Here is a 21,336-nt window from a genome sequence, read left to right on the forward strand (position 1 = left end):
TTTTTTTTTTTTTTTTTTTTTTTTTTTTTTTTTTTTTTTTTTTTGCTTTGTATCATTGTCTGCAGACTGGCCATTGCCTGTCTGCAAAGAATATTGTTGCAACATCTTTCACCTTGGTGAAAGCTGAAAGCTATCATGCAAAGCATCGGGTTTGTTCTCTGAAACCAGGGTTTCCAGCTGCCATCTGTTCCCTGACAAAGCACAGTAATTCCTTATTCAGGTCCTTGCAGAGTTCCATGGTACTTTACATCAGATCACGTACGTGGTGAATAACATGGATTCTGGAAGCCTGGGGTTTATTATCCCAAGTCTTCTCACTTTACAGTAGCCCACCACTTTCCTCGAGGCTCACAGAAATGTTGTTGCTGTTGCCATTTACTTTACAACTTCAGTACAGCTCAAGTCTTACAAACACATAAAGCCGAACTGCCAAAGGGTGACACAGTTACCGTGACAAAGGGAACAGCATTGCAAATGCTATTCCTGGAAGTAGGTAACAGATCTAGACTTCGTCTCTGGTTGGTACTAACTGAACTAGGCATGCTGCCAAGTGAAAAATAATAATAATAATAATAATAATAAACAAACAAAAAACTCCATTCACAAAGCAAATGGCAAATAACTTTGTGGTGGACTGCTAGTGACTTTCACACAAGCATAGCCTGGTTTCTTGCATAAAAGCAGCTCTTTCAAGGTCACAGGTTGATAAGGCCTATTCACGTTTGCAGAACACCCACACTAAACACATTAAAAGCCAAAAGTAAGAGAAGGTGCTGAACACCACACTTCTGGTGAGTTTTCTGCTAAATTGGGCTGTCTCATTAGGGACCGCTGCTTCTGATTTGCACAGATCACTGCCCTGAGAGGTCTGCTGCTGGCATGCACACATGTACACACACATGCACACATGTACACACAGATGGCTACTCACACACACACGCTTTGACTCTTCCGTTTGCTTCCTGCAGTTGTCAGGGAGCTGTTCCCTTGCTAGGAAACACTTTTTTTTTTTTTTTTTTTTTTTTTTTTTTTTTTTGCCATGGGAGAATTTCAAGTGGCCCTGGCAGTTTGTGTCTGCCTCTCATGTCACTGCTGATGAGGGAGCCAATACAAAACCAAAGCAACAACAACTGGGGCTAAAGGGGGAAACAACTTATTCCATTAGCAGTAAAGAAATTAAGCTTGATGCCTCACAAATGTGTTTTCATTGTCCTGAGCACTAATCTGTACATGTAATCCAACTCTCAGCTGCATTTCCTGTAATACTGCCCCCAGCCTGCCCTAAATCCTCCCTCCCCTCAGGCTCCTCTTACAGTCCCTTGACCTGTTCATCCAACACCCAAAGTGCTCCTTATGTTCCCTGCGTACAGCCTTCAGGCTTCCTGCTGAGCGAGAGCAAGCATGGGGTATGGAGAGCTGCAGGCACAGCCAGTGATTATCCAGCTATGGATAAGAGAGACAAATCTCAGATGAGTTCCCCCTGCAACTCCCCTCTTCCTGCCCCCATTCAGTCACCTGTCAGACCTTCATACCTCTGATATCTCTGCCCAGCCATCCCTCTTGGCTGGAATTGGCCAAAGGACAAAGACTTTTTTTCCCTTAAGATATGAAAGTAAAAAACGCCAGGCCAAAGTAAACCTCCCACCCCAACAAAAACAAAACCAACCAACCAAACAAAACAACAGGAGACCCCCAAGTTTTTCTTTCTCTCTCTAAGAGGAATAGATCACCAAGAAGCACGCAGACTTAGCATCCTTATACACTAGACAGTGAGAATCTATAGAAGGTAGAACATGTAAAAGGATTGGAGACAGAAGGTGTTCCAAATAACAGAAGAATTACCAAATATGAAAAGTCCTCAGGCTGAGCTCCATATTTCTTTTTAGCCAAGGCCACAGTCCCTCTTATGGCCAGGGGTCTGTCTGCGAGAAAGCTATCCCACTGCCACCCTGAATTCCAGAGGGTGGTGGTGGCTCTGCTGCTGCAGCACCTCAGCAGGAGAGGTGCGGGGTGACGTCCAAAGCATTACTCATGTCCTTCTGCCTGCAGATAAGTGGGGATGGCAGTCCCTGGTGGCTCTCCCTGGGCGCTGAGCCCAGAAAGCCCGTCCTGTCTGAGGGGGGAGGCACCATGCAAGTTCTCAGGCTCTTAATTCTGACTTTTCCCATCTCAGCCTCCCCCAAGATGCAGATATTCTCTGAAAGGTCATAGACATCTCAACTTTATCACCGTTAACAATTATGAGCAACTTCTGGTCCTTACTAGTGCTCTTGTGGTCTTCCTGTTGGTCAGTGACAATACTGGTGACTGTTGGATTGCTCATTGTAGGGAACCTGAGCTAGCTACACCAAATAATCTTGCTGATGTACTTCATTAAATCATAAATGAAAAGTGAGCTGCTTTAGATAAATCAAATATGAAAAAGATAGAAATGTCTTGCTTCCCAACAATGCCCTAATGATACTCCTTACACTAGCAGTTCAGTAGAGCTCTGCATGAATACTTTGTCCTCCAGATTGCTGGACAGGAGCAATACAAGTGTGAAAATCAGCTGTCAACTCTGAAAACCAAGTACTGGTCACAGTCCCAGCCATCAGATACACGTCAGGGAATGGAAGAGCACACAAAACAACATCCCTGCTGGGAGAGATCGCCTGCCCAACCGCCAGCATCAAGAAGGAAGAAAACACAATGAAGATGATTCATGCTTATAATATTTCCTATGTAAGTATGTGGGAGTACTCTTAGCCTTTTAACTTGACCTAAATTAAAAAAATAATAATAAAAAAAAATTCTTGTTTCCAATTCAATAACGGAAGCATTCACCATATTAATTAGCCTGAGAAATGAAGAAGGCCATAGTAAGACGTAGTTCTCTCCTTTGATTCTCCATATTCTGAAAATTCGTGATATTTACATGCTATTTTATATTAAGCAGGTTGAAAAGCTGCTGTCAGCCAAAAGCAGTAAATAAATGCAAGAGTGGAAGAGCATGTCTGGAGAGTCATAAGGAAAAAAGGCCTTAGCAGACTTCTGACTAATAAATATAGCACAGCAGTGATGAGGTTTTTCTGAGGATATGGTAGCTGTTGAGAAATCTTTTGACTTATATGAAAAATAGAAAAGACAAACAAAATTCTCAAGTAAAGATTGGTACATTTTAATGACCTGACTTCCTTGAACAGCACCAAACAAGCAGATAAGTTCTTGCTTCAGGAGACATTTCTAGGCATGGATACTACACTAGGAAGCTGGATCACAAAGATCTGCTTTTCTCCTATTAGTGCTAACAAAATGATGGCTAAAGCACATTTTAGGTGCTTGGTTGTTTATTGCATACTGTCCATGATCTGGAAGATGCCAAGGAAGGCCAACCAATTCACACAAACTAGAAAGCTGCCTGTGAGAAGCTATAAACAGAAGCTGTGGCGTGGGAGAATTGTGATACCAAGTTAGTAATGACTGTCATGATGGGAATGCAACTTCCAGCAGCACCTTGAATTTGGAACCTGCATCCCAAATTTTCTAAAGAAGTGTTGGCATTTTTGAAAAAAAGCACTCCAGAATCTAAGTCAGGAAAAGAACCAGCTGTGCTAGCAAGAAGAGGAGAAAATCCAATGAATTTTTCAGTGTTGTTCTCTCTCCACTACTCCATGGCATAAATTACAAGTCATAAGCTGTCAGTCTGAGTCGTCATATCTCCAGGTCACTCAGATCACTCCAACAGGGAGAATCCTCTTCTTTTACCTCCTGCGCACCTCCAGTCGCTCCATCTGTCACAGAGACCCTCCATTTTGTGTGGTTCCCCTGACGTAAGCCCCTGTGGGTTACAGCCAGAAGGGCAACTACAGAAACCAAACTTTAGACCATTTGTCTCTAAGCTGTGCTGTTGGCAGCAGAAGTCCCCTGAAAAACCAGCTTAGAAGGACACATTTCTCCTTACACTATGCATTTTTAATCATTTCATAGCTTATCACCTAATGTGAGAGTTCATGCTGTTGTAGCTCTAGTAAGCTAATGGAGATAAGCCAATTTTTGCCACTCAAAATCCTGGCTTTATTTCCACATTCCTGTCCACCCACTTGCTCTGTATTGTTCCACAAAAACACCTCATGCTTGGGCTATTTATTTTCAGATGTGCTACTTTTCTCTCTAATTACAGTGAGAGAGTAGATGAATGTGCTAGTTCCATGTGAAATAAGTTAATTGTAACATCATCTATAGCGTTTCTGAAAAAGTGATCAACTCTGAATAAAAAAGGCAGTAAATGAAGGAGTAAAGTACTGGCATATGCAGTAATTTTGAGGCATAAAGAAGTCCTGATAACTCAGGAATGTGAGTCAAGTGTTTCAGAAAGTTTGAAGATGGGGCAAATTGTTTTCTGACGTTGCATAGAAAAAAAAGAAAGAAAGAAAAACAAATCAAAACAAAGACCCTTCAGGCTGCTTGCTAATATAGTCAAGCACAATTTGTTTCTTTATATAGCTTGCAGCCTACAAAACTTTGCAAAGAGAGTCAAGAGTTGATGAGAGGGATGAGTCAGTGACTTAGGGAAGGAAAGAGGATTTTAGACACGTGGCATAGCAGGTGTGACGCAGCAGTCCTTTGCTGTAGGACACTGCAAAAATGCAAAACAAAGGAGATTGAGGGTTTGTCTGCAAGGGGACACTCAGCATGTTAAGCCAATTCACCTGACCATGGGAAGTCAATGTGTATTAAAGCCCCAAATGGATGTCCTCATTTAGGATTAAAGTGGTCCTAATGTGACTAAAGTGGTCCTTAATCCTGAGGGACTTAGTCCTTGGTGAAAGAGTGCCCTAAATTGAACCAAAGGCATTTAGCATGATGAAATCTTCAACACACAGGTTTCTCTCCTGTTAAGTTATGGCGACTGACCTCATACTTCTGCTTGACTCACCGTAACAGTGCTGATTTTCTCCATGAAATACAACCTTAATTTAAATAAAGAGCATTTGGAGTGACAGGACGGAAGGAGTCTTGGGCAAATTACAGCCACATGCTGCACTAGGAGCACTGGAGACTGCATAATATCATTCAGAGAACAGGTAAAACCAGGGCAAAACACTAACCAAACATGCCCTGAGATAAAAATTTCAAGGCGAAAGCCTGGAGGTAGCCGCCCTAGATCAACAGCACACAAACTAATGTTCTCAGGGCAAACCACCATTGCCAACATAGGAATCCCCCCCCCCCCCCCCCCCAACCCCGTCTTTTAGCTGGGGTAAAGTTTTCCAGCCAGGGCAGATTTGCCTTAATTCAAAAAACTACGTCATGTTTTCTGGGGTTGAAGACAGGTAGTAGGAGGTAGTCAGGACTTTTTAAAGGTATCCTATCTACCTGTCCATAGCTCAGGGTTAGTTATAAAGCACTTATGATGGTGCTTTGGGAGAGAAAGCGATGCTATGGTGACTTCCCTGCCTCATGATGCAGAACACACTATGGTACTTATAGATGAGGGGCATTACACTCCTCCTGATTTCCCTCTATAAATCCATCTCTGCAAGGCCTAAGAAGATAAACCCCGAGGAAGGCAGGACAGACTGATCTCCAGGGCACATCCAGCTTTCAGCCTTCTGCCCTCGGCTTCAGGACGGGATGTCAGTAACAAAGGCATCAGCTTGTGCAGAGCAGCATCCATCTGCTGGAGCCTAGACATGGCTGGGGTTAATTTTCCACGGCCCCAGCATATGTTCCAGGCTAATAGCTTCCTTATGAACAGCCAGAAAATGAAAATGAACATAATTAAAAGAGGAGAATGTCGTTCCTGTCTTGGCTTCCAAGGACACTGGCAGCAGGGAGAGTATGGGGATTATTCCTGACACTTGCCTCACTCTTGTTTTAAAATCTTCCACTGATGAAGATACAGAAACATTTATTTTCTAAAGAGGAAAGCCAAAACCGGGCCTCTGACAGACACCATACAGGTTGCATCAGTCTTTGAATCTTTTGATATGCGCAGCTAATCTCATAACATGCACTGAACTGCAGTTTGGGGTTGCCTACCATCTACTTCTGCTACCAGTTACAGCAAATGTTTTCTCCATTCTGACTTCTGCATGACCCGAAGTGTTTGGGAGAATTTTCCATCGAGCTTCACTCATGTTGAAGAATTCGGCCCCAGGCCTTGCAGATCAGCTGCGCTGGCCTCCTTGAGCAGACACAGGCTGACGGTGCTCTTACAGGCCTGCATAGCAGCCTCTGAGTGAAGGATATTCCTGTGGTTAGTGCTGGGCTCCTTTCAGAGGTGAAAAAAGGCCAGGTGAAGGAGACTGATATTCTCAAAACACGGGGGCAGCTTGTCAACCAACAGCAGGTCGTGGGGGCTGCTCTGGATCTTGGCTGTCCTTCACACTGTGGGATATCACTGGACAAATCTAGGCATAAAGGAAGGGGAAATTCCTCCATGCTGTAGGCTACTGGTGTGACAATCAGGCCCAGAGGCATGAGAAAGAACAGGAAACTTCTGTGTGCATGTGTGTGCGCACGAGTGTCAGATACACAGAGGGAAGGGAGACAAACCTAATTTTCTCTGCATCAAGATGAATCTGTCTGGCCTGGCAGCGGTGAGATAGTAACCCTTACTGGTGCACTTATCTGATCATCAAAGTGGCTGAAACAGAGAAAAGCCCGTAGAATAGAAGAGCAGACAGCATGGTTTTCACTGTCATTGTTGAGAAAATAGCTGTCTTTCTGTAAAAAAAAACAAAACAAAGTGCACGCAGCAGAGAGAAAGTGCAGAAGGTACAGATGAGGCTTGTGCTGCTGCAGCACTCCTTGCATCCTTGCAGCTAGGTTAAATCCACAGCCTGTGAAATCAGGTGAGGTGGCATTAGCACTCAGCCTCTTTAAGGCACAGCTTTCTAATCCAGGTGTCACGGAAGTGTGCAATGTTACCTGCTCAAGGAGAGGGAGAGGGAGGATGAGTAAGAGAAATTAAAATGGGATTCAAGGAAGGGCAGAAAGGACAGTCGGGAAAACAAACAGTAAATTTTAGGTATAAGCTAAAGCCAGTGGAGATTATGATGTTTCCTTTTGTTTTCTTAGAAAAAGTAGGATGACAAAAGCCCATTGCTCAGGAAAAAGGAGATGAGAGCCCTATTTTACTACAGAACATTTCAGGAAAAGGTAAAAGTAGGGTCATGCTTGTAAAGCTGGATTCTGAGTGCCAACTTGGCACGTCCAGTATCAGTACCAAACAGCAAACCCAAAGGGTGCTAACTAGACTGGCTAATCCCCTCATTTATTTTCTTCAACAATAAGGCCCAATTAGAGATTTATTAGCAAGAGTCAATTTGATTTCTTGCTTTTTCTATTTGCTGTACATGATCTTAACACAGGCTTTAGGCAACATATTCTTTACAGGTTAAATACTTTTCTTCCCCACCCTTATCTTTTTCCGAATTTTAAACAAAATTTCACAGAGCAAACGGAGTTTGACTTTTGTTACTTAAGAGACCTCAGAGTGCATTCCACAAACACAGCTATGCCCTTTCCAAGGGCATCCTGCCCAGAGTGCAGTGCAAAACTGCCCTAAGGAGGGCTGAATCTGGGTCAGGATCTTGCAACAAATAACTTCAAGAATAAATCACAGCCATTTTCATCTCATTATATTTTGATCGCCCTTTAAGAAGCAAACATCCAGAACATTTGCAGTGCATTCTGCAGAGGACATTGTTGATGGTTAAAGAGAACTATGTACATTAAGGGCAATGGGTTTATGAGACACAGGGATGAAGACACTATCTTATCAAACTTTCCATTATACCTCTGTGCCTAAGCATTAATTGCTCTTGTCTAGAGGAAAGTGATTTACCTCAAGATAAATTATATAGTCTGTGATCAGCAAGCAATCGTTCAGTGTTAAATTAGATTTTCAAGTTTATTTCTGCTCTTCAAAACTTGCAGCATCACAGTCATATAATGCCAAAAAGGATTTCTTGTCATTTGGCTAGAGAAAAGCGAGTGTTCCCCAGTAAACAGCTTCATTACTGAATTTACGGACAGTACATCCAACACACAGCCCTTGTGCTGTTTGAATTGTTCCTCATACATAGTTAAATACACAGTATTGCTCATTTAGGCTCCTCTTATTTGCCCCTAGTTCTAATAAGCTTAGCATTAACATTGATTTATAGAACTGCACTCACTTAGTATGAGATTTGGCACAATACTCTTTCTCTCTCAGGACAGGCAGAGCCTGGCGTAATAAAAAAGATGTCCAGCAGTCGCAGAGAAAGATTATACCCCGGCCTACTGCATTAGGCCTAGCTCATCTTGTGAGCTTTCAGAACAACACATGGAGGTGCAGTGGATCCCGAAGTCTTTCTAATGCAGCTTTTAGGAGAACTGAGCCTCGACTCAGCTTGATGATAAGAGCGGAGCAAAATCAATAGCACGGCTTGTGGTGCTGCATGAAGCATCATCTGCAATGCCTGCAGAGCCTCCCCTGGTGTTTCCACTGCTGTTTGACACACGCTGCTGCGCTTCAGGCCCCTGCACAGCCAGTTTCCTTTGAAAGGAGAAACAGGATCCTGCCCTGCTCAGGCTGGAGGAAGAAATGAATCAATGCCCAGATCGATGCTTGAGGTCAGCCACTGCCACCCGCCTGCCTTGCCTCTCATGGAGGAGTTTGGTCAGGAGCCAAAGATGCAAAGGTCTCCTGACCTCTCCGTGTCACTCATGAATGATCACGCCCTTTGGAGCTGCTGGAGCCAGCACGCATGAGTTGCTCGTAGGCAGACTGGCCTGATGAATCATCTGGGAACAGGCAGGCTGGGGAAGTGGTCAGTGCTCTTTCTCTCAGAAACATTGCTCACGTCTCCATGCCAGAACCCGGTACCTGGCTGTGATGCCTGACCTAGTGCTAAATGACTGCAGGCATCCAAGCTGGCTTCTCGGCAGCAGAACTTGGCTGTCACACAGCGTTCTGCTGATGCAGCTGTTATCACTTTGATAGCAATGCTAACTCGGTAAGAACTGGCTTGGAAATCTTTACACCAGGCAGCACAGGTGTACGTGACCCTTGGAGTGAAAAGCCAGGACAAGCCTGGAGCAGAGGAGAACAACAGGAGCTCCCATTTCTTCCTAAAGGAATTGTTACTTGATAGACGAAACTCTTAAACATCTTCTAAGAGCAGGTATGAGAAATAGAGAAAGCTGAGCAGAAATGAAAATACTATCCTCAAAAAATGAAAAAAAAACTGCAAACAAACAAACAAAAAAAAAACCACAGTAATGTGCCTGCCTGTGAGGCATGAGAGCTTCTTTAAAACATCACTTCTATTTGAAATTAAACCTGTGTCTCAGACATTCCTAGACATTTGATTATTATCAGAGGATAGTAACTTCCTATGTATTTACATAAAAAGAACATTTTGGTTATAGGTCAATGTTATTAAATGGAGTACAAACACAAGTGGGTAGTTACAGGGGTGGTAATTTTCCCCACTCGTTATTTCCAAAGCAACTTTAATAAGAAAAAGACAAAATAAGACTACCAATTTCAGCAATGAAAGATGCTTCCAAGGATTGCTGTTATTTTATAACTCTGCAAATAGGACTTAGCTCAGTGAGTTATCTGAGATACTCTTTGTTATCAGAGATACTCTTTGCTCTGAAATTCCTCCACAGAAAAGGGGATCTTGGGTGTTCTCTTTCTACTGCATGAGAACAAATTAAACAAATTAAGGGATCTACCTCTTCACGAACAAAGAAGACACAAAGTTCAAAACCATATCAGACAGAAAGTAATTTTCTCGGGTATTTTGGTAAGTGGGGTTTCAGATGAATAATTTAACATCATCGCATTATGTGTATATGTCCTCCTGTTATGTATCTTCTAATAACTGATGAAGTAACTACATAATTCATAATATGAAGCTTCTGTCATTTGTTACCTCTCTGATAATGGACAGAATAAGACTATGGACATATGAAAATGCTTGGGTAAAGAGCTGATCAGAGTAAAGTGGGACCCTATTCCTGCAGCTGCTGACTGTGGAGGCATAGTGCTTTGCTGCTGTAATATTGCTCTTTGCTGTAAAGTTACCTTTTTGAATTTTTATGGACTTTCAGGTACATGAGTGCAAGATCAGTATGCTTTTTATTATGAAAAAAATGAGACTGATACAGCCTGTATCCAGAGGAGCAGGGCCTAGGGAAGGAAGAAAGCCATTAATCGTTCACTCATGGGGCAAGATGCTGGATGTGCCAAACAGCCAATAAAGCAAAGCCAATAGCATCCTAGTCCTGCTGTGATTCTTCCTTTCTGTTTCTTCAGCATCATCCTTTTATGCCTGGGTGAATTTTCTGTAGTCTTTTTAATTTCTCACACTTTTCATGGAAAAGTCCTTTTAAAATGTATTTCCCTTTGCTCCCTCCTTCCTAAAACCTTCTGCTTTGTCTCCCTTCAGTGCTGCCTCCCAAAAAACCTGATCAGGTCTGCCTCTCTAATTCCCATGTATTCACATCACTGTCTTCCCTTTCCCCTGACTATCTCCAGTCCCTTTGTCCTCTTCCTGCGAAATGGGACTCTTGGGGACCTTCTTTCCACAAGAAGTCACTTAATCTTCCCCTCACCCTTTCCACCCTTCCATGTTTCCCTTGTCCCTTTCCTCACTTAAGCTCTCACCCTTGTATCCCAGTGTCTGTGCATTTCTCCATCGAGGCACTGGGTAGGGAGCTCACCCGTAGCATTCCTGGTGCCCCCACAATTTGTACTTTCTTTCCTCCCCACAGTGTGCCAAATGGGAATTATGTAGTTGAATTTTTAGTGGCTTGAGGAATTTTTATTTTCTTTTTTTGGTGACTCGCAGCTTGGTTACAGATGCCAAAACCCATGTTCAGTAGCTATGTATATGTATATATGATAAATTTATTCTGTGCTAGTGGGCGACAGAGGGAACACTTCCTTGCATTGCTTGAGTATTTCATTAGTGCCACGGAGTGGTCTGTAATTACTGAAGAATAGAATGCCATTTCCAGAATACAAGCTACTGTGCATGCACGTGGTGGTGTTTAATGGCCATTAGTATTGAAAATGTTGGCAGAAAATTAGATGTGAGCAACAAGGTGAATATCCAAGGTGCAAATGTTGTACATTTCAGTTCCTGCTGCTCACTGATGCAGTACCCTCCTCCTCCCCTCCAGGACTTGCTCATTTCTTGTCCCCATTCTTTCCTCCTCGCTGTAACGAGCTGAAGGGCAGGCTTGCTCTTAGCTTGACTCTTGACGTTATTTATTTTCCTGCTTTATTCTCACATTTCTTTAAACTTCATTTTTCATCCCTTTTAGGAGGGCAGTGACGGTGCTCAGCTCCATTACAGACAGCGTCTGTGAGGTTGTGGTGACAACAAATGAGGCCTGCACGACTTCCCTAACCGCCTGGGAGAGAAGTCTGCTTTATGCCAGCTGCTCCCAGGCCTGGGCATGGCAAAGGCAGCTCCTGGTGGACCTGCAGCACCTCGGGCATGGCAGCTGCTGAGAGGCTCTCCTGGTTTCCAGAACTCCCCCGTTTCTCTGTCTTCTTGTGAGGCGTGCTTGGTCTCCGTAGCTACCCAGAGCCTGACACTTTTCTCCAGAATGTGAGTTCAGATTCCTGAAACTTTGTGGACCTCCTGTCTTTGTCCCCTCTGCTTCAAAGATCATGCACCCTACATGCATCTAAATACTCCCTATTTCACCCATGTTAGGCCCAAGTACTTTCATAGAATATCCTGAGTTGGAAGGGACCCATAAGGATCATCATGTCCAACTCCTCACACTGCACAGCTCTACCCAGACTACTTTCCTCTCACTTCTCTGCTTTTACCCCAGTGTACATTTACATTTATGTGCCTTACATTTATATCTGCTTTGTATCACTGTAAGAGAGAAGAGAATTAAGCCTTAAACTGTAAACAAGAAATCCCAAGAGACCCAATAACGTTCGTATCCATTTAGATTTTTTTTTCCTGTAAGTCAAAGATAATTGGAAAAGCTTAATTGAAACTGATCCTGATTTTCTGAAAAGCTGAATGATGCTGTCTTAAATCAAAATTTTAGCACTTATTCATGTAACAATCATGAGACTGAAGAGAAAAAAAGTCAAAACAGATAAATATTATCAATATTGCTTTGCTGGTTCAGGAAACAGCAACAGTCTTTGAGAATGGTATATCCCTGTTCAGGCAGGTGGCTTGCAGAAATCCATGAGATCTGTCCTGCTGTCCCCAGAAAGGATAATGTCACACAAATCTCAGCATAGCAGTAGCAGTGACAACTACCTAGCAGAGGACTCACTGCTGGCTAGCTGGTAATAGGAGATCTTCACCAAATTCAGCCACTGCTATAGAGCTGAGGATGGAGGAGAACCAGAAGGAAACAATCCAATCCTGCCATCCTCAGGCTGAGTCAACTCTAAGTAAAACTATAAAAGCCACAAAAGAGCAAAATTTAGTATTTGTTTCTTTTTCTACTATGAAGGAAATAGAAAAGGATAAAAAGCAATCTCTTCAGAAAGATACTGGGCAACATAATTAGCTCAGAGACTTATGCTCTTGCCTGTGGTTTTAATTATATATGAACATTAGTAAATACTAAACATTCTGGAAAATGCCTTTTTAAAATTAAAAAAATAATGAGCGCAATAACTATTCTTCATAATGTTTTGAAGAACACTGATGTAATCTTAAATGCTTTTAGACCCACTGCCCTAAACTAGCGGTTGATGCATGATGCAATATTCAAAAAAATGTTGTAATTCATTGAAATATGTGCCAAAGTAGGTCTTGCCTTCCAGTAAATGCTAACTTTTAATGCTGTTAATGAAGTCACATACTGCTAATGTGTTCAATAATTTTCTTGGAGTAAGAACCGCAGCTTTCTGGATTTCAGTCTACAGTTGTGTCATCCTTTTTGATTTTCATAGCTGCTCCTAAGTTGTAGAGTAGCCATTAAGCTTAACAGCAATGATGGCTTTGGAAAGGTAGTAATACAGTATGCTGGAGATGATTACCAAAGCCTTTATTACTTGAGTGCTTAGAAACAGAGAAGCACTGCAAGGTCTAAATCCCACAAAAGCTGATTATTTTCCTCTTGAGCTTCGTACACATATCAAGAAAAGGCATATAAACAGTATAAATGGAGCCACAAAAACAGGATTGCTGAAAACACTGACCAGAGCTATATATCTTTATCCAGCATCCTAGTTATCAGTTCTGAACTACCAGGGGTCATTACCTGAAAAACAAACAAACAAACAAAAAAAACCACAAAAACCAAAACCCCAAAATATTCAGTGCACCGAGTCTGAAATTATTATTGTAGTAACTTACATTGTGCAGACTTTTAATCTCTAGCTATCTGTACATACACTGTGAAGTAGCAAGAGAATAGCTGTATTTGAGATAGCAATCAGTGAGCAAACAGCAGAGCAGTACCAAGATGAGATTTCATCCAGAGACAGTAAAGAAACCACTACTTTTTCAGGAGTCAGAGGGGGAAGTCCGTCAGACTGGTGGATTGCACGTTCACTGTAGACAACAGTCTACGCTTTCTGAGCAGACTGTTTAATTCTGGATAAATGAAGGATGAAGAGCTAATCCCTCTAGGACGTAAATCTGGGATTCTGGGTATAGTACATCTTTAACCAAAGTTGTTGCTTTGGTTATTAAATTAGCTTTTTTTTTTTTTTTTTTTTTTTTTTTTTTTTTTTCTATCAGAGACTCAAGGCAACAGCAGCAAAGCATTCACTTCTTTGCTTCTTTGTTAAGTATTGGACTGTCTCTGCTATGTCTTCCATAAAATGGAATTCAAGCAAGGAATACAAATACTGGTATCTGAGTGTTTCTGAGGCAAACTTTGAAACAATAAAGAAAATGATCTTTCTGATCTGAATAGGTAATCTTTAAGGTCCATTCCAACCCAAGCTGTTCTATGATTCTATGATAATCTTGAAAACGGCGTACCAGCAAGGAACTACCAAAGCTGAAAGCTAAGCCCTAAACCTTCAGGCCTGACATACATATACCAGCTTTGCAAGCCCAAATTGAGATGCTATAATGCTCTATGCCCAACTTTCCTAGACAATACAATGCCCAGAAGAGGGTTCTCATTTTGGTCATGGCAACAGGGGACTAACATCAAGGCCAATGGAGTGTAAATCCTTGTCAATGAAGTTTGGGTGTAGCACCATAACTTCAGGCAGACGTATTTGAGCTATGTAGCCGCATTAATGTTTAGTTGGCACTTGATTTTTTTTATTTTTTTTTTATTTTTTACTTTTATATATATATTTTTTCAGACTGTGGATTTCCTAAGACTGACAAGAAATAAACAGTTATGGTCACATACTTTGTACACAATGCACGGACTTACTGGCATTTGCATTTTCTGTGATTAAACATATTGGCAGGTTCATGGTCTCATATATCCACTAAAGTATAAGGAAAAAATTGAGCATTTTTGAACTAACCAAAATACATTCAATACTTACAAATTGCTTGTAGCACTATGTAATTGCTACAAAGCCTGGTAAGACAGAAAAATTCCACCTGCTTTCAAATATTAAACAAATGCATACTTGCCCCCAGTTAGAAAGTTAGACGTATTTAATTTTAGCCTTGAAATTGAATATCATCCTGAGTAATAAAATCTCATCTTCTATTAATCCAATGAAACCACTTGAAAAGTAAGTTTCAGAGACTGGCACAAGACTGTACTCATATTAATTCCATTGACTGAATACACATTTACTGGAAAAGATGGCATTACACAATAAAACGTCATGTCTTCCTTCAAAAGGTGGCTTTACAAAAGGGAAGAATGTTTCCTTCTCTGTGGCTGGGAAGAAACTGTATGAAGAGCAAGTCACAGGAAACAGACCAGGTCCCACCCATACGTAGTACAAGCACAGCCATAGAAAAGAGCTCTATGGTGATCAGAGTTCACAACCTCTTCTCTCCTGGTCCACCCTTGAGGTTTGTGAGAGAGAGACAAGGACTTCAGTTATATAAAAATAAAAGAAAAACGAACAAGCTATTGGATTCATGCAAGAACTCTCTTAAAAGTAGCTTAAAACAAACATCTGCTAGCTGAATGTTCCAGGAGTCACTACAGCAATATATTTAATTTTCTGGAGACATGTAGCTAGAATATGAAACCACCAAGTTATAGATTCTTATCATGCTAGCATAAAGGTTTCATTTAGACTTATACATCTGTTTTACTAAAAGTTAAGAAAACTGTCTTTGAAACCTTTTGCTATTGAATGCTGTCATAAAACCTACTTGCTACTATTTTCAGTGAACTTCCAAGCTCTAGAACTACTTTAGGTCCATAAATGAAGAGAAAGTGAATATTTGATATGCACCAACAAACAAAATTTATAGATAAAGTAGTAAGAATTTCTTATCCAATAATTACCCAATAGCTAAAATCCCTCAGAGTCACCTTTCAGCAGTCAGAGAAATGAAAAACAAAACAAACAAAACCCAAAAATAAACAAAACCCAAAAATAAACAAAAACCAACCAAACAAACAAAAACAACCAAAGCCCTTGCCCAAGAGAGACCTGCAGAAATCAAAACTAGGCAAGAAGTCACTGTTCCAGAAAGCATCCTGTGCTGCTCTTTAAAATAAGAACCAAAATCTGTAACTCTAAGGTTAGAAAGAAAGGATGTTTGAAAATTGTAACAAGACACAAAGCTTGGAGACCACTGCGTACAGTGAGCTGCTTGATGTCGTAGCAGTAGACCAGGACCTAATAAATAACTCCACATCCCATGATCTTGTCCCTAAAAGGGAATCCATGGAGGTATTAGGTTTCTCCATGGTCTTCCTTGAAGGCCTCTGCCCTCCCCTTCCCTGCACCGGTACTGACAACATGCATTTCCTAGCACAGCGTTGTGTGATGCTGACCTGGAAACTGGGAGAGGAACAAGCCACAGAGAAGGCTTCTCCCAGTGGCTGCAGTGAGCTGAGATGGTCCCCTACATGGGTTTCACACCACAGCCTCGAGACAGCACCATAATGTGTTGTGCACTGATGGCAATTTGATGCCTGGCAGCTAGGGCGTTTTTCCTGTGGCTGTGACATATTTCTACCAGGCTAGGGCTCTGTGAAGCCTTCCCCAGTCCCCTTTATCTGGTCTAAACACATCATGTCTATGCTGACTGGGGTTTAAATAAGGGATGGATTTGGGCTGGACATTTCCAGAATCTGATATTGAGTCTCCAGCAGAAGCTAAGGTGGTTATGACCATTTTTCCCTTAAGGACATACCAAAGTGCAATACAAAGCAGTGATTTACACTAAGAAATCATTTTCTAAGAGGAGCATTTTAATTCTCTCCTAGCCAGTGGTTCGTCACACAGCCCATCCCTTCTATCTCCCTGAACTGACAGAATCAAAATGCTTTGGAAACTCAAAATGCTTCTCTCCCTTCTCTGTTCAGAGAGAAACTGGACAAGGGAGAAACCAATGTGTAACAGGTATTGTGTCTACAGAAGTAAACTTGGAATAAATCACAAGTCCAGCTGCTGCTTGGGCTCAAGAGAGCTGGAGTGGATGGAACACGCAATGCACCTATTCCTAGTTATTCACTGGTGAATTATGGATTTTTCCCACATTTTTCTTTTCCAGAACGTTAACCAAGTCTGAATGACACACAAACAAAGAGATATTTATGGTTGCTATGAATTTTGATATGAGAAAAATAAAACAGTTTACCAAAGGAATAATTTTCTCCAAAACTTGAAATAAAGAAGCTGTTGGAATCCGTGAGAGAAAAACAAAAATTTGTCTAAGATGATCAATCAAAGCATTAGAGAGCATTGTCTAGAAGCAGAAAAATAACTGCCTCAAGTCAGCAAAACAGCCAGACAGACAGCACTGTAGTCAGTGCAGATTCACTGGGTTCAGTGGCTTTTTATCTTCATTTGTTGATGGCAGGACTTTAATTTCTGTATTGGCACAGAGCAGCTCTGAGAATTAGCTTCCTTAAACAATAATAATAAAAAAAGATAAACTGCCATGTAAATGTCATTTAGGCTATGCTCCTCTCCCCATCAACACTTTTTATATTTTCTGGCTACGAAACAGAGACTGTTTTTCATGCTAAGTCTACTGTATGACTACTCCCTACTGTGCTTGAGCCTTTCTTTTTTTGCCCTTTTGTCTATATTATGTTCACAGCAGCTGGTGTAGATCACTGCCCTGTACTTTTCAGGTAGGATCTAAAGCTTAAAGCTATGCCATCAACTGTAGCGCAACTCAAGCATGTTGCATAGGTGGGGACGTTAGGCTCTAGTGTTGCAGAAGATAGATCAGAGCTTACAGCCCAGCAAAACATCATTTGATACGTGCACTGAGTAAATACCACACCACGTCTCAGCTGGCTGATGTGCTAATGTGGGATATATAACACCAAAATAAGCGGCAGCAAAATACAGACTGGTAGCCTCAAACGGGTGATTTCACAGAGCTGAAGCAAAATTAAATGCATCTGAACAGAGGGATATTCACTGAACACACACACACAGTTGACAAACCTTCAGTTGAAGGTAGGTTAACTTTGTTTTTTATTGCTTCTAGGTTTCCACTGCTTCTCATTTCAGTGTACAACACCTGGCAATACCCTTACTAAGTAGGCTAAAGCACAGGCACAGTGCTAATCCTTGTAACTGCTGAGCATGTAATGATAATATGTAGCATTTCAGTCCGTGCTAACCTCATTTCATTTCCACTTTGATTCCCCTTTCTTTGCTTCACTTGTGTCATCTTGTTTTCTATCCTGTGACCCTGTTCATCCCTTGAAGACTTCTCCATGTTCTTGATAGATTTCCTGATGTGGAAGTATATTTCAGCTGCAAAGCCCTTGCTTTGGATTGCTTCATTCTTTGGAGAGTTGTTTCTGATGTGTCATTGGCATGCTGGTGTGGAGAGAGACGTCATCTTTCTGAGAACTCAGAATGACAGCACACACTTGTATGAACTAAATTTGTAATGTCTGATCGCACAGCTTCTGATAGAGTTAGGCACTGAAAAACAAGCTTAATTTGCAACATGCACATAGAGCTAATTTGAGATTTGAGCACTCATGGGTGCTCAAAGCCTTGTAGGTTTAAGTCTCTGAGTATTGCAAGAGCTGATGCCATCTTTTAAGCAAAAGAATAGAAGGGATTCCTGATTGGGTCTCATTCAGAATCTTTAGTTGCAATCAGATATAGTTTGATATGAAGAAAAACATGGTCTTGAAGAAGCAAAGGCATCGTATTTGGGCATGTGCTAGAAAAGCGATATTAATAGTTTACTTAACGAAGCTAAGCACCCTAGCTAATTAAAATTTTGACTCAAGGTGGCAAGTGTTAGTTTTCCTAGGACCTTAAATTGTAACACCAGTATTTACTTGTATACTTGCATTATAAAATATATCATGTTTTTTTGAGCAATTTGAGTCTATCATCAAATACCATTTGTAAAACAGTATGAAAAACAGAATAATAAAAAAAAACATTTTTACTAACAAAAGTCGACATGTTCCTACCTAACTGCTAGCGGAGGAACTGTATTACAGGCTGTATATGCATTTCAGGCATAGTACTTCAACTGATGATATCAATGTGAGCTCCACAATAGGAACAACGCCAGAGTACCCATTAGAGATCCCCACTTTAGATTAAGATTCTCTTAATAGTCAGAAAGAAACATTATCCTTTCTAACTGAATATTTTACCATTTGAATAAGTTGAAATTTAATATAGGCTACTTCAATCTTGAGCTAGCCTGATGAAATATGAAACATCAATCAGTTTAAGAGTTCAGAAGACCCTATGATTATTGTAGACATACCAATGCATTCGGCTGCACTAGTCACCTCCAGCTCTTTTTGCTGAGCGCTTCCAGTAAAACTGCTTTTCGTACAAATGAACGTTGTCTTTCCAGATGCCTAAGGTTTGTTCTAAAGTACCTGCAGCTGCACTTAGGGTTTTCTTCTGCTTTTTATTTAGTACATTGGCTCCCTCTTCTGTTCATTTGGTGTATACAACAAACTGATCTAGTTTCAAGTGTCAGCACTTCATGTGATTGCTTGTTGGAAGTATGTTTCTGAGACTCTCAAGAAAAGATTATTACCCAGGTATTCCCGTGAAGGACACAACCCTTGTTCAATACTTAAGAATAGTTGGGTCAAAAAAGAGTGGTGTATACAGAGTAGTAAAATAAAATGTCACGGTGTGAAGGGCTGTTAAAAAGTGAACCTTTTTTTTTTTCCCTCTCATTCACCAGAAAAGATTTTCAATAATGAAAAAGGCAATGAAATAAGTGTTTTTGAGTAAAGTGATTATCTGTTGTAAAAAAACAACAATCCACTACAGAGTTAAGAGATGTGCAAATTAAACTGCCCATTTGAACAGTAAAGTACCTGCTGTTCAGCCAATACAAGTATAAAATATAACAGTAGCAGGTAAAATAAAGAAGAGAAAAACCAGACAGGTAAGCTAACCAATGAAAATTTGTACATGAGAATCAGAATTAAAATTAGTTAGTACAGCCAAAATCTGTAGAGTTGAAAATGTGGTATCTTCCTTTTAAAACTAAAATTGGGAAGAACTTCAGTTTTAATATCAATAGCAGGTAAGCTGACAAAATAATTGGAAATAAAATGTCAGAGTCCCATAAGAAACACGGTATGATACAGAAAAGCTTGATTTCTGTCGTATGAGGACAGGCTGAGGGAGCTGGGCCTGTTTAGCATGGAAAAGAGAAGACTGAGGGGAGACCTCATTAATGTGTATAAATATCTGACGGGAAGGTGTTGAAGGGTTGGAGACAGTCTCTTTTTAGTTGTGTCCAGTGACAGGACGAGAGGCAATGGGCACAAACTGAAGCACAGGAGGTTCTGGCTGAGTATGAGGGGGCACTTCCTTACTGTGAGGGTGACCAAGCTCTGGCACAGGTTGCCCAGGGAGGTCATCGAGTCTCCTCTGGAGATACTCAAAACCCACATGGATGTCATGCTGCACAACGTGCTCTAGGTGATCCTGCTCAGCCCGGGGGTTCAACTAGATGATCTTCAAGAGGTCCCTTCCAACCTCAACTATCCTGTGTTTGTATGTGTGTTTCTGTGAAGGGCTGGTTCCCGTCAGTGTAGGCACTTTCCTGCAACGGAATCTGAGTAAGGGCACCAGGCTCTTAAGGATACCAGTGACACATAGGTGACACCAATGGTTTTTGTTAGTTTGTTTGTTTTGTTTTAATTCATTGTATGTGGTGCATTTTTTCCTATTTGTCTGAAAGTACTACGTATCAGGGAAAGCTGAGCAAAACTACTGCTCAGTTCCCAGGTTGCAGCTCACAGTAAGAAACTAAGAAATGCAGCCAAAAGTCATGTAAAACTACCAGCCTGAGTTAGCTCTATTAGTTTAGAATTAAAGAAGGCCAATAAAAGACAATACCACAGATTAAGAACCATCAGACATCTTAAAAGAATTTGTCACCAGATAGCCATGACTGACCGGGGGCATGAGCAGTACATTTCTGCAGGGTACCATGAAGACAAGAATGCTATTTGATGCTTCCTTTAAACAGCTTTTGGGTGCCTATAACCGAAAGACTGGCAGTGTGGTGAGATGGGGACAGCATGGTCTAACATACAAAAACGCGTTTCAAAGACCTGGATGATAAGGAAGGGGATGATGCTTCTGGAAAATGGGTGATTGGGAACAAGGCAGGGGTTCATGTTGCCTAAGCAAGCACTGTCCCGTGGTAGAAAGCTGCAGTGAACCCTGTTAGTGAGATGTAAAACCACTGGCATGGTTGACTTCTGATTGACTTCTGATCTCCGCTGCCAGGTTATTTTTATACGAGGCTGTTTAAAATTAAATGCATAAACAACCCGGAAAGAACACCACTTCTTCCCTGCTCCAAGGTATGTGTTTTGAATGCTCTTCTATAGTTAGCTCCTCCTTGCTCATTTTCTTTCTGGCTCTGCTTTTGCATAATGACAGCTCCAGAAGAAGTAGAGAATATCTTTGTCCTATCACATGTTCAGCTTGGTGGTTAAAGCAGCCTTCTAGAAATCTAGGGATGTAAATTGGCATACTGTCACCAAAACAAATGTAATCCAGGTCTCTCACCTCCTGCAAGACCTCTAACCAGAAATTAATTATTCAAAAGGTGACCGTCATTCTTTTTCTATTTCAGATTAAAAGAGTAATTGTGGAAAAAGACATGCAAGTACTTACATGCAAGCTCTGAATCATGAGCAGATGGATGTAACCATCTGGAGTCCTGACTCAGCCGTTACTGCATGGAAAAGGACAGGATTTCACACCCTTTC

At 41.3% G+C, this 21,336-nt stretch overlaps 1 long non-coding RNA gene across 1 annotated transcript; it reads left to right on the top strand.

Moving 5' to 3' along the window:
• Nucleotides 1-17,511: 17,511 nt before the first annotated feature.
• Nucleotides 17,512-18,440, top strand: LOC118163080. The gene is made up of 2 exons (XR_004748831.1): nt 17,512-17,560; nt 17,816-18,440. It is a non-coding gene; the product is annotated as an uncharacterized LOC118163080 (long non-coding RNA).
• The last annotated feature ends 2,896 nt before the right edge of the window (nt 18,441-21,336 follow it).

Source organism: Oxyura jamaicensis, chromosome 2, assembly GCF_011077185.1.
Source record: "Oxyura jamaicensis isolate SHBP4307 breed ruddy duck chromosome 2, BPBGC_Ojam_1.0, whole genome shotgun sequence".
Taxonomy (NCBI): Eukaryota; Metazoa; Chordata; class Aves; order Anseriformes; family Anatidae; genus Oxyura; species Oxyura jamaicensis.